Genomic DNA, 14,522 nt, shown 5'->3' with positions numbered 1-14,522 from the left:
GAATAATTGTTATTCTGTTTACATGAATAAAACCTTCTTTGATTATACACCCAATGTTAATGGTTTATTGAATCTCGATCGTAGTGATACACATTTAAGGACAGTAAAACTGAGCCTAAACCGAGCTCTCTCACGCCCCCAGCGATTTCGGCCATCGGATTATGCATCTAGATGGTTTCTCGCCGTCAGATCATGTTTCAGCGCCGGTTTACTGCGACTGGGCCGCCTGTCCTGATGGGCAGCTATTCTGGAGACTTTTTTGAAGGCCTGTCGTTGATTGGGCCTCAACGACCCATTTATCATCTGCAGCCGAGGAGGCGAAGCTAGTGAGGGAACCGGTGGTCGACCGGATCCAGCGGATGCCAGCCGCGCAAGAGGGATCTAGCGCTCAAGGGAGCCAACGAGACGCGTGCGAGGCAACCGGCGGTCCAGGGGATCCAGCCAAGGCGAGGCGTATGAGGGGATCCGATGCTCGAGCGGCTGCCTGGTCAGTTTGCTCATCTTCCCTCCCCTTCTCTCTCAGGTCCTGAAGGCGGCAGCGGCAACGAGCCGGCAACGCCTCCGCTGAGGTTGCGGCGATGGAACCCGCGCGGGGTGGTGCTGGGCGGGGCGAGGGTGCGGCATGGGCCGCTGGCCTTTGGAACACATATCTACATCCATAGCTCTGGCGGCAACGGTGGCGGTAGAGCGGATGACGTCTCATCCTGCTCCTAGCCGGCGACGGTGGATCAACGCCTATTCTAATTTAATCCTCCTCTCTTCTTCTTGTACAGGGTACTCTTGTAGGGCAACCTGTTCTTCTCGATGGTGCTCCAGCAACTGCATAATTCAGGCTGGAGGTGATGGAGGGCACTGTACAAGAGGACATTTGTATGGGAACAACAATACACCAGGTCCCCCTATATTTATTTCATTTTCATGTACGATTCCTTTTTCCACAAAACAATTTCTTTGTCCTGACATACTTCCAATCCAATTTGTACATATAGGTAATGTTGTTGGCGATGGTCAATTGATTTGAGCATATTTGGAGACTGGTAGGCGCGCGGCCATACTGCCCGAGTCACCACCTGAGAGAGGATCAGAGGAGATGGGCAGATGCTCTAGAGGATTTTGTACATAGAGCAACCTCCTCTTCATCTAGCTGATCTTTTCTCAAAAACTTGAGCGATTGGACTTATGCACTTGTCCCTTAGAGTCAATGGCCACAGCCTCTTGCATATTCAGTGCCACTCTTCTTTCACCAATATGTCTATTTCCAAATATTCACGTCCTTGGTCCTTGGTACCCGACAATTGCTCATTATAATTGTCCAGCTAATAAGCTTACGACAGAAGATTACCGTGATAACAATTCTTGATGTTTACAACAATTAGTATTACTGATAAATAGTATGGTTGGCTGCCTCTTTGTGGTTTCGTCAACAATTCATGATCTTTACATGAATTAGTAGTAGTGATAAGTAGTATGGATGCCATAGGATTATTTTTCGTTCTCACATTCAATTATTAGTCATTGCAAACTTCTTAGATCTATAATTTGGTAAACCTACTAACATCACTTAATTGAAATATTTTTTATTTTTCTTGTGCTCGGCTTGCAGGTGACAATGTACTTGAAAAGTCTAATCTGCAACCTTTCACTCAAAGCCCTTAAAAATAAAATGACAATAATTCGGTATATACATGTCTTGAATTAAAATTTTGTCTTATATTGCAACTTATATTATCAATGATTTTTGATGAATTAAATTTCCTTTACTTGAAAATGAGCCACCTTTTCTAACACAGTAAATCTATGTTTAGAAGTATTCACTAATTAACTTGTGAAGAGATCTGAAACAAGGTTACCCACTATCAGAAATAATGAATGCATTTGTACAATAATCAGTTGGGTACCTTCTATTAGTTTGAGTTTCATAATTTGGACTGTTTTTTTATTGGATTGTTATTGTTGTTTCATGTATTTGTTACGCACTATTGTCCCACCTTATGTTACTTGACAATATTGCAAAACATATGTTTTAATGGAGCTATCTGAATGACCTTGATATGATTTTACCTTGTCAACTATTTTTCTGTTGTTAGTACCATTTGGGTAGAAATTTCATATGTAATCAGTAAGTTTGCATTTAATTTTTCTGTTTTATTTCCTTTGTTTCCTCAAAGGTTGATTTCACATGATAATCCCATTTGCAAGAGAGCTTTTCATCGCCTCCATACATGTGTTTCTCTGTAAGTACTAAACTGGTTTGGAAATTTGGATTTGTGGTCTGGCCTGGATGTCAACACCATTTTCTGTATGATAGTATTATCTGATGATGGGGAAATGAAACATTTTTCCATTACCAGATATGTTGTCTTACTCATTCTCTTTAAGTACTAAATCTGGAATGATGTTAATTGGCGACTAGATTACTCCCTGGCCTGCTAGCTTTTGGAGAGAAAATTATAACTGATCAGATTTGGATTTTTTTCCTGACCATTTCCATGGGAACGAGGGATCATGTCATTGCTTTATCTAGTACCATTTGTTTGTGGCTACAGCCCATAACTACAAAAAAAGCATCTTCATATTTTCTTAGGTGTCTTGCCTGTTGCAAATACTGGCATTCAGTCAATTTGGAGGCTGCTTGCATATTTTCTTCTTCTTATAGTTGTGTTTTGCTTGGAAACGGCCTACTATCACATAATATATTGGCATGCCCTCACCAACATAATTTGTTACCTTCGCAACAAATTTGAAAAAATACAGAGTGTTGTTTGTCAGGTGTGATTGCCAACTCTTTGAGTTTTTCATAATTCAACTCATGTCTACCTCAGTATAAAGTTGTATGCCAGCGCCGCCCTTTACAATTTATCCCCAATTTCAAGAAAATGGGTAAAGTACCTCCCTTGTGTATAGTGTATTACTGTTATCGCTTGTTTGTTGTCTTCTTTTATTATGGACCAGCTACTAACATTATTGTATGTTTTACTGAATGTAGATGTCCAGTGTACTACCATTCTTCTTTTATATATAATTATACCACAGAGGTTCTTCGGAGTGCTTTGGGTGTACCAAACGTCACAACGTAACTGAGTGGCTATAAAGGTGCACTATAGGTATATCCAAAAGTGTCTGTTGGGTTGGCATGAATCGAGACTAGGATTTGTCGCTCCGTATGACGGAGAGGTATCTCTAGGCCCGCTCGGTGATGCATCGTCATAATGAGCTCAACGTGACTAAGTAGTTAGTCACAGGATCAATCATTACAGAACGAGTAAAATGACTTGCCGGTAATGAGATTGAAAGAGGTATTTGGATACCGACGTTCGAATCTCGGGCAAGTAACATACCGATTGACAAAGGGAATTGTATACGGGATTGATTGAATCCCTGACATCGTGGTTCATCCGATGAGATCATCGTGTAACATGTGGGAGCCAACATGGGTATCCAGATCCCGCTGCTGGTTATTGGCCGGAGAATGTCTCGGTCATGTTTGCATGATTCCCGAACCCGTAGGGTCTACACACTTAATGTTCAGTGACACTAGAGTTGTTATGGGAAATTGTATGTGGTTACCGAAGGTTGTTTGGAGTCCCGGATGAGATCCCGAACGTCACGAGGAGTTCTGAAATGGTCCGGAGGTGAAGATTTATATATGGGAAGTCCAGTTTCAGTCGCCGGGATGGTTTCGGGGGTTATCGGTATTGTACCGGGACGACCGAAAGGTGTCCGGAGGTCCACTGGGTGGGGTCACCTGCCCCCGGGGACTTATTGGGCTGAATATGGGAGGGAACCAGCCCCCTAGTGGGCTGGTGCACCGCCCCAAGGGCCCAAGGCGCCTAGGGTTTAGAAACCCTAGGAGAGGGGGCGCCTCCACCTTGCTTGGGGGGCAAGTTTCCCCCTCCTGGCCGCCGCCCCCCCTCTAGATGGGATCTAGAGGGGCCGGCCCCCTCTCCCCTTCACCCTATAAATAGAAGGGGGTGGGAGGGCTGCAGCACCCTTGCTTTTGGCGCAGCCCCTCCCTCCTCCAACTCTTCCTCCTGCTGCCTAGTGCTTGGCGAAGCCTTGCAGAAATACCACGAGCTCCACCACCACCATGCAGTCGTGCTGTTGGAGTTCTCCCTCAACTTCTACTCTCCCCTTGCTGGGTCAAGAAGGAGGAGACGTCCACGGGCTGTACGTGTGTTGAACGCTGAGTCACCGTCCATTCGGCGCTAGATCGGATCTTCCGCGATTTGGATTGCCGCGAGTACGACTCCATCAACCGCGTTCTAGTAACGCTTCCGCTTAGCGATCTTCAAGGGTATGAAGATGCACTCTCTCTCTCTCTCTCTCTCTCTCTCTTGTTGCTAGAATCTCCATAGATTGATCTTGGTGATGCGTAGAAAATTTTGAATTTCTGCTACGTTCCCCAATAGAAGGCGACACGGCTTACGCTGAGTCGGTCTGTGCTGCAGAAGAGTTAAAGTACTATAAAGACAATGTTGACCCAACAGACATGACATCCTTGAAGAAGCCCACCACAGAGCATGAGCCGAAGGTGAAGTTTAAAATGACCAAGGACACTAATATGGTTGATTTCGTTCCTGGCGATTCATCTAAGCAGTTCAGCATCAGTGCCAATCTGGATCCAAAATAGGAAAGCACGCTCATTGAGTTCATCCGTGAGAATCGGGACATCTTTGCATGGAAGCCTTCTGACATGCCGGGTGTACTAGAGAACACGCTGAGGACACTCTCAATATTGATCCTAAGTATAAGCCGGACAGGCAGTTTCTTCGGCTGTTTAATGAGGAGAGGCGCAAGGGCATTGGTGAGGAGGTGGCCCGGCTCTTGGCGGCCAGGTTCGTTATTGAGGTACTCCATCCTGAATGGTTGGCTAACCCGGTGCTAGTGCTCAAGAAGAATGGTACTTGGCGCATGTGCGTGGACTACACAGACTTGAACAAAGCTTGTCCAGTTGATCCCTTTGCTTTCCCACATATTGATCAAATTATTGATGCTACGGCGGGATGTGAGCGTCTGAGTTTTTTGGATGCTTATTCTGGATATCACCAGATCAAGATGGCGGTCAAGGACTAGGAGAAGACGGTGTTCATCACTCCTTTTGGAGCCTTCTGCTATGTTTCTATGTCTTTTGGGCTTAAGAGTGCCCAGGCGACTTATTAGCGTTGCATGCAGAATTGTTCATACTCAGATTGGCTATAATGTGCACGCTTATGTGGATGATATTGTGGTGAAATCCAGAGAGAAGGAAACACTGATAGATGATCTCAAGGAGACCTTTGAAAACCTCCGGGTGTACAACATGATGCTTAACCCGGCAAAGTGCATCTTTGGGGTGCCAGCGGGCAAGCTCTTGGGATTTCTGGTTTCTAACAGAGGCATTGAGGCTAACCCGGAGAAGATCAAGGCTATCACCTCTTTAGCAAAACCCAAGTGTATCAATGATGTTCAGCGCTTGGCGGGTCGCATTGCTGCTTTAAGCCGGTTCATAAGCCGGTTAGGCGAGAAGGCCATACCGCTGTATCAGATGCTGAAGAAGACACATGATTTTGTCTGGAGTGATGCGGCTAATACTGCCTTTGAGGATTTGAAGAGACAATTGGCTGAGCCGGCGGTTCTTGCTACTCCTATTGACAAGGAGCCACTGCTGCTATATGCCGCTAATGCACGTGCCGTAAGTGTAGCCATTGTGGTGGAGCGCAAAGAGTCTGGTAAGGAATATCCAGTTCAACGTCCGGTTTACTACATCAGTGAGGTGATCATTGAGTCCAAACAGAGGTATCCACATTGGCAAAAGCTTGTTTATGGGGTGTTCATGGCCAGCCGGAAGCTTAAGATATATTTCCTGGGTCATCCCATCATTGTGGTCAGTTCAGCTCCTTTGGGGGATATAATCTAGGACAGAGAGGCTACAGGACGAGTCGCCAAGTGGGCCATTGAGCTTGGGCCTCATGGTTTGAAATATGTGCCTCGTACTGCTATCAAATCTCAAGCACTGGTGGATTTCATCAACGATTGGACAGAGTTACAGGCGCCTGAAGAGAAGCCAGATAACACATACTGGACGATTCACTTCGATGGATCCAGGCAATTGGAAGGCTCGGGGGCTGGAGTAGTTTTGGCTTCCCCGCGAGGTGACAAATTTTGTTATGTGTTGAGGTTGATGTTTACCTGTACTAACAATGCAGTTGAGTATGAGGCCTTTCTCCATGGTCTTCGGATGGCTAAAGATATGAAATTAAGCCGTGTAAGGTGCTTTGGTGACTCAGATTTGGTAGCTCAGCAAGTCTCAGGCAAGTGGGATTCCAAAGATCCTCTCATGGTGGCTTATAACCGTGAAGTTGCTGCTGTGGCTGGACACTTCAAGGGTTATCAAGTGGAACACATAGATCACAGGAAGAACGAGGCGGCTGATGCTCTAAGTCGGCTTGGATCCCAGCGTAAACCGGTACCCGTGAATACCTTTTTAGATGTTTTGCATAATCCTTCTGTCAAGTTACCTACAGAGGAAGACTTGGATGTGCCTGACCCGGAGGCACAGTTGGTGGCGGCTCTTCATGTCATCCCAGATTGGACAGTGGCATACTTGGCTTACATGACCCGGGGAGAATTGCCTGAGGATGAAACCTTGGCTCGACAGATAACCCGGCGGTCTAAGTCAACGACGATTACCAATGGCGAGTTACATCATCGCAGTGTCACTGGGGCATTTCAATGTTGTGTATCTCCCGAAGAAGGCCAAGAGATTCTTCGTGAGATCCATGAAGGGGATTGCGGCCATCACACCGGTTCAAAGTCCCTTGTGGCCAAAGCTTTCTGTCACAGATTTTACTGGCTCACGGCTCATGCTGATGCCGAGGATCTGGTCAGTAAATGTGACGGGTGTCAGAAATTTTCACGGCGAGCCCATGTGCCGGCTCAAGAATTGAGGATGATACCAATTACTTGGTCGTTTGCTGTATGGGGGCTTGACATGGTTGGGCCTTTCAAAAGATCCAAGGACAAAAAGACTCACCTCTTGGTGGAAGTGGATAAATTCACAAAGTGGGTGGAAGCAGAGCCGGTCAGTAAGTGTGATGCGGCGACGGCGGTTCAATTCATAAAAAAGGTGATTCTTCGTTTTGGCTTCCCCCATAACATCATAACTGGTTATGGCACTAACTTGTCCAAGGGGGCTATGGAGGAGTTCTGTCAACGTGAGCATATCCGGCTTGATGTCTCATCAGTAGCTCACCACCAATCCAATGGTCAAGCAGAAAGAGCCAATCAGGAGATTTTAAAGGGTATCCAGCCCTGGCTTTTAGTTCCTTTGCAACAAACGCCGGGTTGTTGGGTGGAGGAGTTACCATCAGTGTTGTGGAGCATCAATACTACCCCCAACATATCTACGGGTTATACCCCTTTTTTCATGGTTTATGGAGCAGAGGCGGTTCTTCCTAGTGACATCCACCATGACTCGCCCTGAGTGGCGGCTTATGTGGAAGCTAACAATGAGCAAGCACATCGAGAGGCATTTGACCTGTTGGATGAAAATCGTGACTTAGCAGCAGCTCGCTCGGCGATTTACCAACAGGACCTGCAGCGTTATCACAGCCGCCGGGTTAAATCCAGAACCTTTCAAGAAGGCGACTTGGTGCTCCGACTCATCCAGGACCAGACTGATGCACACAAGTTATCCCCTCCTTGGGAAGGGCCCTTTGTGGTCAGCAAGAATTTGAACAACGGGTCATACTACCTTATCGACGTTCGAGAGTGCAAAGACTCACGTAAGTCGGAAGAGGAGACCCGCCGGCCGTGGAACATAGCTCATCTTCGGTCTTACTACACTTGAGCCACCGGCTCTCATGATGTACATGTCTTGGTGATGTATATATTATCAGTAATAAAGCAGGACCTCTATCCTTTTCATCCCCAAAGATCATATGTCTTCACTGTCATAATTTCACAAAGACCATTGGGGGCTAATCGTATTGGAATCTAGCTTAACCCCTTTTTGGTCTGACTCAGATCGTATTCGAATCAGAGTCGTTAAATATTCTCAAGGTCACTTGGGGGCTTCCTGTTCAAACACAGGTCGTATTTGAACCAAAGAGAACAGTTGTCAGTACCCACTTGATCGGCGCAATGCCAAAAGTCACTTGGGGGCTTTTTGATCGTATTCGAATCATAAGTTAACCTCTCTTGGGTCCGACCCAGATCGTATTCGAATCAGAGTCGTTAAATATTCTTAAGGTCATTTGGGGGCTTCCTGTTCAAACACATGTCATATTCGAACCAAAGAGAACATAGCTGTCGGTACCCTCTTGATCGGCGCAATGCCAAAGCCACCGGGGGCTACATGGTCGTATTCGAACCCTAGCATAACCCCTTTGGGACGGTTTACTGATCGTATTCAAATCAGAAACCTTAAGTTTGTCTTTTTTCTTTTTGCTGAAGTCGTTTTGAAAGAACACTTTGGATTTGTCTTATGCTCTATTTTGTCCATGATTCAAGACATATAAGGTTTTTTGAGCCGGCTTAACTTTGAAGCAGTCAGTGGCCCGGCTTGTGACAAATTCCAAGAGAAAGTCATGGTTTATAAACTGAGTCATCACCCTTACTGTCCAGGTCATTTAAGCCGGCAGTAAAAATTTGATATCTCAGGTATGATGTTATCATAGTTATATTACAAGTTCTGATCAGAATTGTTTATAACTCATATTTCACATTTATAATTATGTGGGATAATTATGACCCGCCCTACGGTGAGCCGCCGAGGGTCTTTGTGATCTACTTCCCTTTGCAGGATTGATTACAGGATTTTTTATGCACAAAGGAAATTAAAAAAAACATAAGATGGAGTAAATATATGATGGCGATTTAAAACAGTGTTAAGACATCGAAACATGCACGAAGGCACGGCGCAGCAAAGTCATTTCTACTCCTATTACATGACTCTCCGAGTCAAAATGAGCAAGCATTGTTTTTCAGCAAGGCTACAAATATGAGCCGCCCGACGGATTAGTTCTCTTGATTGCCTGAAGCTTCCGGATCAACCCTTTCCACTTCTTCATCCTGCTCCTGGGCCTGGAAGGTTGATGATGACCAGTCAATTCCACTGAAAGCTTTAAATTCAGCTTCGTCATCAACTAGCCCGGCCAGGTCAATCTTAGGAGCGAAGGTATGCTTACGAGTTGGTGAATCAGGCTTGTCAGGGTATACTGTGGTGTTGGGATTCTCCGGTTCTCCGCATCGTAACCCGCCTGGTACTTGGAGAGATCCGCTTCTTCAGCAATTATGGTGGCCACAGGGCATATTGCCTTCACATAGGCAGCAAAATCTTCTTGTTCAAAGGGCGCACCGTCTTCTTTGAGGCTCGGATACCCAATGGCAATGTCAGCCGGTTCTAGTTCCGGAAGCCAAGCCTTGGCCCGGCTCAACGCGGCTACGGCACCGGATCTCGCAAAAGCCCGCTTCAGTTCAGTAATCCGCTAGGGCAATATAGAAAGCTTCCTTAGCACATCCGCCAAAAGTGTAGGAACTTCATTGGACACAGCCACAGTGGCTAAGGCACGCTGAGACCCAGTGTAGAGTTGCTCCACTAGGGTATAAACCGCCTTCAGCTTTATCAAAGAGTTCTGGTTCAGATTTGAGCTCCTGGGGCCTACATAGCAAGGTTAGGTGCGTTAAGAAACAAAGTTATATGATCGTTGAAAAGTATAGTCTTTCTAAATTGCAGGGCGACTTACCAAAGATTGCGGTAACCATCTGGGTCACATGGCATTTCAAGCCGGACATTTCATTGGTGGCTTTCTCAAGAGCCGCCTCTGAATTCACAGCTCGTTGGATTAAAGCATTCTTTTCATCAGCCCAAGTTTTTCTCTCCACCTCAAAGTCGGCCTTCAGCTTCTCTTGTTCAGATATGATGAATTCACACTTGGAGTTGGCTTTTTGGATTTCTGTTTCTTGTGCTTGCAGGCGGTTCTTTAAATCAACAATTTCTGTTTACAGTTGACTAGTGGTAACCTGCACAAGGACCGGATAAAAATCATGATCATTAGCATCTTATATTTCAAAGTCCCAAGGAACTTGCAAGCAAGGCTACTTGGCACTTGGGGGCTAATATCTACCGCGGAAGTCTATTTATAATGGCGGTTCATAAAGATTGGCGATTCACAAAATTAAAGTCCCAAGCACTTTGCAAGCAAGACTACTTGGCACTTGGGGGCTAATGCATATTGCAGTTCAAATTATGAAGTTAATATGTTCAATACAAACATGTGAAGGACCGACTCATTCATTTTGATTAAACCGGCCCTTGGGGGCTATGGATTAAGCCGGAGTTTTGATATTTTCTAAGTCTATAACATATTCATCATAAGCAGTAGACTGTTGGGTTTCGTAGTAATTTCAAAATTTTCCTACGCGCACACAGGATCATGTGATGCATAGCAACGAGAGGAGAGTGTTGTCTACGTACCCAACGCAGACCGACTGCGGAAGCAATGACACGACGTAGAGGAAGTAGTTGTACGTCTTCACGATCCAACCGATCAAGCACCGAAACTACGGCACCTCCGAGTTCGAGCACACGTTCAGCTCGATGACGATCCCCGGACTCCGATCCAGCAAAGTGTCGGGGAAGAGTTTCGTCAGCACGACGGCGTGGTGACGATCTTGATGAACTACAGCAGCAGGGCTTCGCCTAAACTCCGCTACAGTATTATCGAGGAATATGGTGGCAGGGGGCACCGCACACGGCTAAGGAATCGATCATGTGGATCAACTTGTGTCAACTTGTGTGTTTAGAGGTGCCCCTGCCTCCGTATATAAAGGAGGAGAGGAGGGGAGGCTGGCCGGCCAAAGAGGGAGGCGCAGGAGAGTCCTACTCCCTCTGGGAGTAGGATTCCTCCCCCCAATCCTAGTCCAACTAGGATTCCTCGGAGGGGAAGGGAGAGAGGGGGGCCGGCCACCTTCTCCTAGTCCTAATAGGACTAGGGGAGGGGAAAGAGGCGCAGCCACCTTGGGCTGCCCCTTTCTCCTTTCCACTAAGGCCCATGATGGCCCATATGGCTCCCGGGGGGTTCCGGTAACCTCCCGGTAACCAGGTAAAATCCCGATTTCACCCGGAACACTTCCGATGTCCAAACATAGGCTTCCAATATATCAATCTTTACGTCTCGACCATTTCGAGACTCCTCGTCATGTCCGTGATCACATCCGGGACTCCGAACAACCATCGGTACATCAAAATGCATAAACTCATAATATAACTGTCATCGTAACCTTAAGCGTGCGGACCCTACGGGTTCGAGAACAATGTAGACATGACCGAGACATGTCTCTGGTCAATAACCAATAGCGGGACCTGGATGCCCATATTGGCTCCTACATATTCTACGAAGATCTTTATCGGTCAGACCGCATAACAACATACGTTGTTCCCTTTGTCATCGGTATGTTACTTGCCCGAGATTCGATCGTCGGTATCCAATACCTAGTTCAATCTCGTTAACGGCAAGTCTCTTTACTCGTTCAGTAATACATCATCTCACAACTAACATATTAGTTGTAATGCTTGCAAGGCTTATGTGATGTGTATTACCGAGAGGGCCCAGAGATACCTCTCCGACAATCGGAGTGACAAATCCTAATCTCGAAATACGCCAACCCAACATCGACCATTGGAGACACCTGTAGTACTCCTTTATAATCACCCATTTACGTTGTGACGTTTGGTAGTACCCAAAGTGTTCCTCCGGTAAACGGGAGTTGCATAATCTCATAGTCGTAGGAACATGTATAAGTCATGAAGAAAGCAATAGCAACATACTAAACGATCAGGTGCTAAGCTAATGGAATGGGTCATGTCAATCAGATCATTCTACTAATGATGTGACCTCGTTAATCAAATAACAACTCATTGTTCATGGTTAGGAAACATAACCATCTTTGATTAACGAGCTAGTCAAGTAGAGGCATACTAGTGACACTCTGTTTGTCTATGTATTCACACATGTATTATGTTTCCGGAAAATACAATTCTAGCATGAATAATAAACATTTATCATGATTATAAGGAAATAAATAATAACTTTATTATTGCCTCTAGGGCATATTTCCTTCAGTCTCCCACTTGCACTAGAGTCAATAATCTAGATTACACTGTAATGAATATAACACCCATGGAGCTTTGGTGCTGATCATGTTTTGCTCGTGGAAGAGGCTTAGTCAACGGGTCTGCAATATTCAGATCCGTATGTATCTTGCAAATCTCTATGTCTCCCACCTGGACTAGATCCCGGATGGAGTTGAAGCGTCTCTTGATGTGTTTGGTCTTTTTGTGAAATCTGGATTCCTTTGCCAAGGCAATTGCACCAGTATTGTCACAAAAGATTTTCATTGGACCCGATGCACTAGGTATGACACCTAGATCGGATATGAACTCCTTCATCCAGACTCCTTCATTTGCTGCTTCCGAAGCAGCTATGTATTCCGCTTCACATGTAGATCCCGCTACGACGCTTTGTTTAGAACTGCACCAACTGACAGCTCCACCGTTTAATGTAAACACGTATCCGGTTTGCGATTTAGAATCGTCCGGATCAGTGTCAAAGCTTGCATCAACGTAACCTTTTACGATGAGCTCTTTGTCATTTCCATATACGAGAAACATATCCTTAGTCCTTTTCAGGTATTTCAGGATGTTCTTGACCGCTGTCCAGTGATCCATTCCTGGATTACTTTGGTACCTCCCTGCTAAACTTATAGCAAGGCACACATCAGGTCTGGTACACAGCATTGCATACATGATAGAGCCTATGGCTGATGCATAGGGAACATCTTTCATATTCTCTCTATCTTCTGCAGTGGTCGGGCATTGAGTCTTACTCAATTTCACACCTTGTAACACAGGCAAGAACCCTTTCTTTGCTTGATCCATTTTGAATTTCTTCAAAATTTTGTCAAGGTATGTGCTTTGTGAAAGTCCAATTAAGCGTCTTGATCTGTCTCTATAGATCTTAATGCCTAATATGTAAGCAGCTTCACCGAGGTCTTTCATTGAAAAACTTTTATTCAAGTATCCCTTTAAGCTATCCAGAAATTCTATATCATTTCCAATCAGTAATATGTCATCCACATATAATATCAGAAATGCTACAGAGCTCCCACTCACTTTCTTGTAAATACAGGCTTCTCCAAAAGTCTGTATAAAACCAAATGCTTTGATCACACTATCAAAACGTTTATTCCAACTCCGAGAGGCTTGCACCAGTCCATAAATGGATCGCTGGAGCTTGCACACTTTGTTAGCTCCCTTTGGATCGATAAAACCTTCTGGTTGCATCATATACAACTCTTCTTCCAGGAATCCATTCAGGAATGCAGTTTTGACATCCATTTGCCAAATTTCATAATCATAAAATGCGGCAATTGCTAACATGATTCGGACGGACTTAAGCATCGCTACGGGTGAGAAGGTCTCATCGTAGTCAATTCCTTGAACTTGCCGAAAACCTTTTGCGACAAGTCGAGCTTTGTAGACAGTAACATTACCATCAGCGTCAGTCTTCTTCTTAAAGATCCATTTATTCTCAATCGCTTGCCGATCATCGGGCAAGTCAACCAAAGTCCATACTTTGTTCTCATACATGGATCCCATCTCAGATTTCATGGCTTCTAGCCACTTTGCGGAATCTGGGCTCACCATCACTTCTTCATAGTTCGTAGGTTCATCATGATCTAGTAGCATGACCTCCAGAACAGGATTACCGTACCACTCTGGTGCGGATCTTACTCTGGTTGATCTACGAAGTTCAGTAGTATCTTGATCTGAAGTTTCATGATCATTATCATTGGCTTCCTCACTAACTGGTGTAGGTGTCACTGAAACAGTTTTCTGTGATGAACTACTTTCCAGTAAGGGAGCAGGTACAGTTACCTCGTCAAGTTCTACTTTCCTCCCACTCACTTCTTTCGAGAGAAACTCCTTCTCTAGAAATGATCCATTCTTAGCAACAAATGTTTTGCCTTCGGATCTGTGATAGAAGGTGTACCCAACAGTTTCCTTTGGGTATCCTATGAATACACATTTCTCCGATTTGGATTCGAGCTTATCAGGTTGAAGCATCGCAGCCCCAAACTTTAAGAAACGACAACTTTGGTTTCTTGCCAAACCATAGTTCATAAGGCGTCGTCTCAACGGATTTTGATGGTGCCCTTTTTAACGTGAATGCGGCCGTCTCTAAAGCATATCCCCAAAATGATAGCGGTAAATCTGTAAGAGACATCATAGATCGCACCATATCTAGTAAAGTACGATTACGACGTTCGGACACACCATTACGCTGTGGTGTTCCGGGGGGCGTGAGTTGCGAAACTATTCCACAGTTTTTCAAATGTACACCAAACTCGTAACTCAAATATTCTCCTCCACGATCAGATCGTAGAAACTTTATTTTCTTGTTACGATGATTTTCAACTTCACTCTGAAATTCTTTGAACTTTTCAAATGTTTCAGACTTATGCTTCATTAAGTAGATATA

The 14,522-nt window shown here is 45.1% G+C and overlaps 1 long non-coding RNA gene across 2 annotated transcripts; it reads left to right on the top strand.

Moving 5' to 3' along the window:
- The first annotated feature begins 344 nt into the window (after positions 1–344).
- On the top strand, positions 345–1,410 carry LOC119311684. Of its 2 annotated transcripts, XR_005151136.1 has the most exons (3): positions 345–487; positions 774–893; positions 990–1,410. It is a non-coding gene; the product is annotated as an uncharacterized LOC119311684 (long non-coding RNA). The 2 variants fall into 2 exon arrangements; XR_005151135.1 differs by lacking the exon at positions 345–487 and having other exon boundaries at positions 494–893.
- The last annotated feature ends 13,112 nt before the right edge of the window (positions 1,411–14,522 follow it).

Source organism: Triticum dicoccoides, chromosome 5B (assembly GCF_002162155.2).
Source record: "Triticum dicoccoides isolate Atlit2015 ecotype Zavitan chromosome 5B, WEW_v2.0, whole genome shotgun sequence".
In the NCBI taxonomy this organism is placed as follows: domain Eukaryota; kingdom Viridiplantae; phylum Streptophyta; class Magnoliopsida; order Poales; family Poaceae; genus Triticum; species Triticum dicoccoides.
This window is presented reverse-complemented; position numbering and strand designations above follow the sequence as displayed.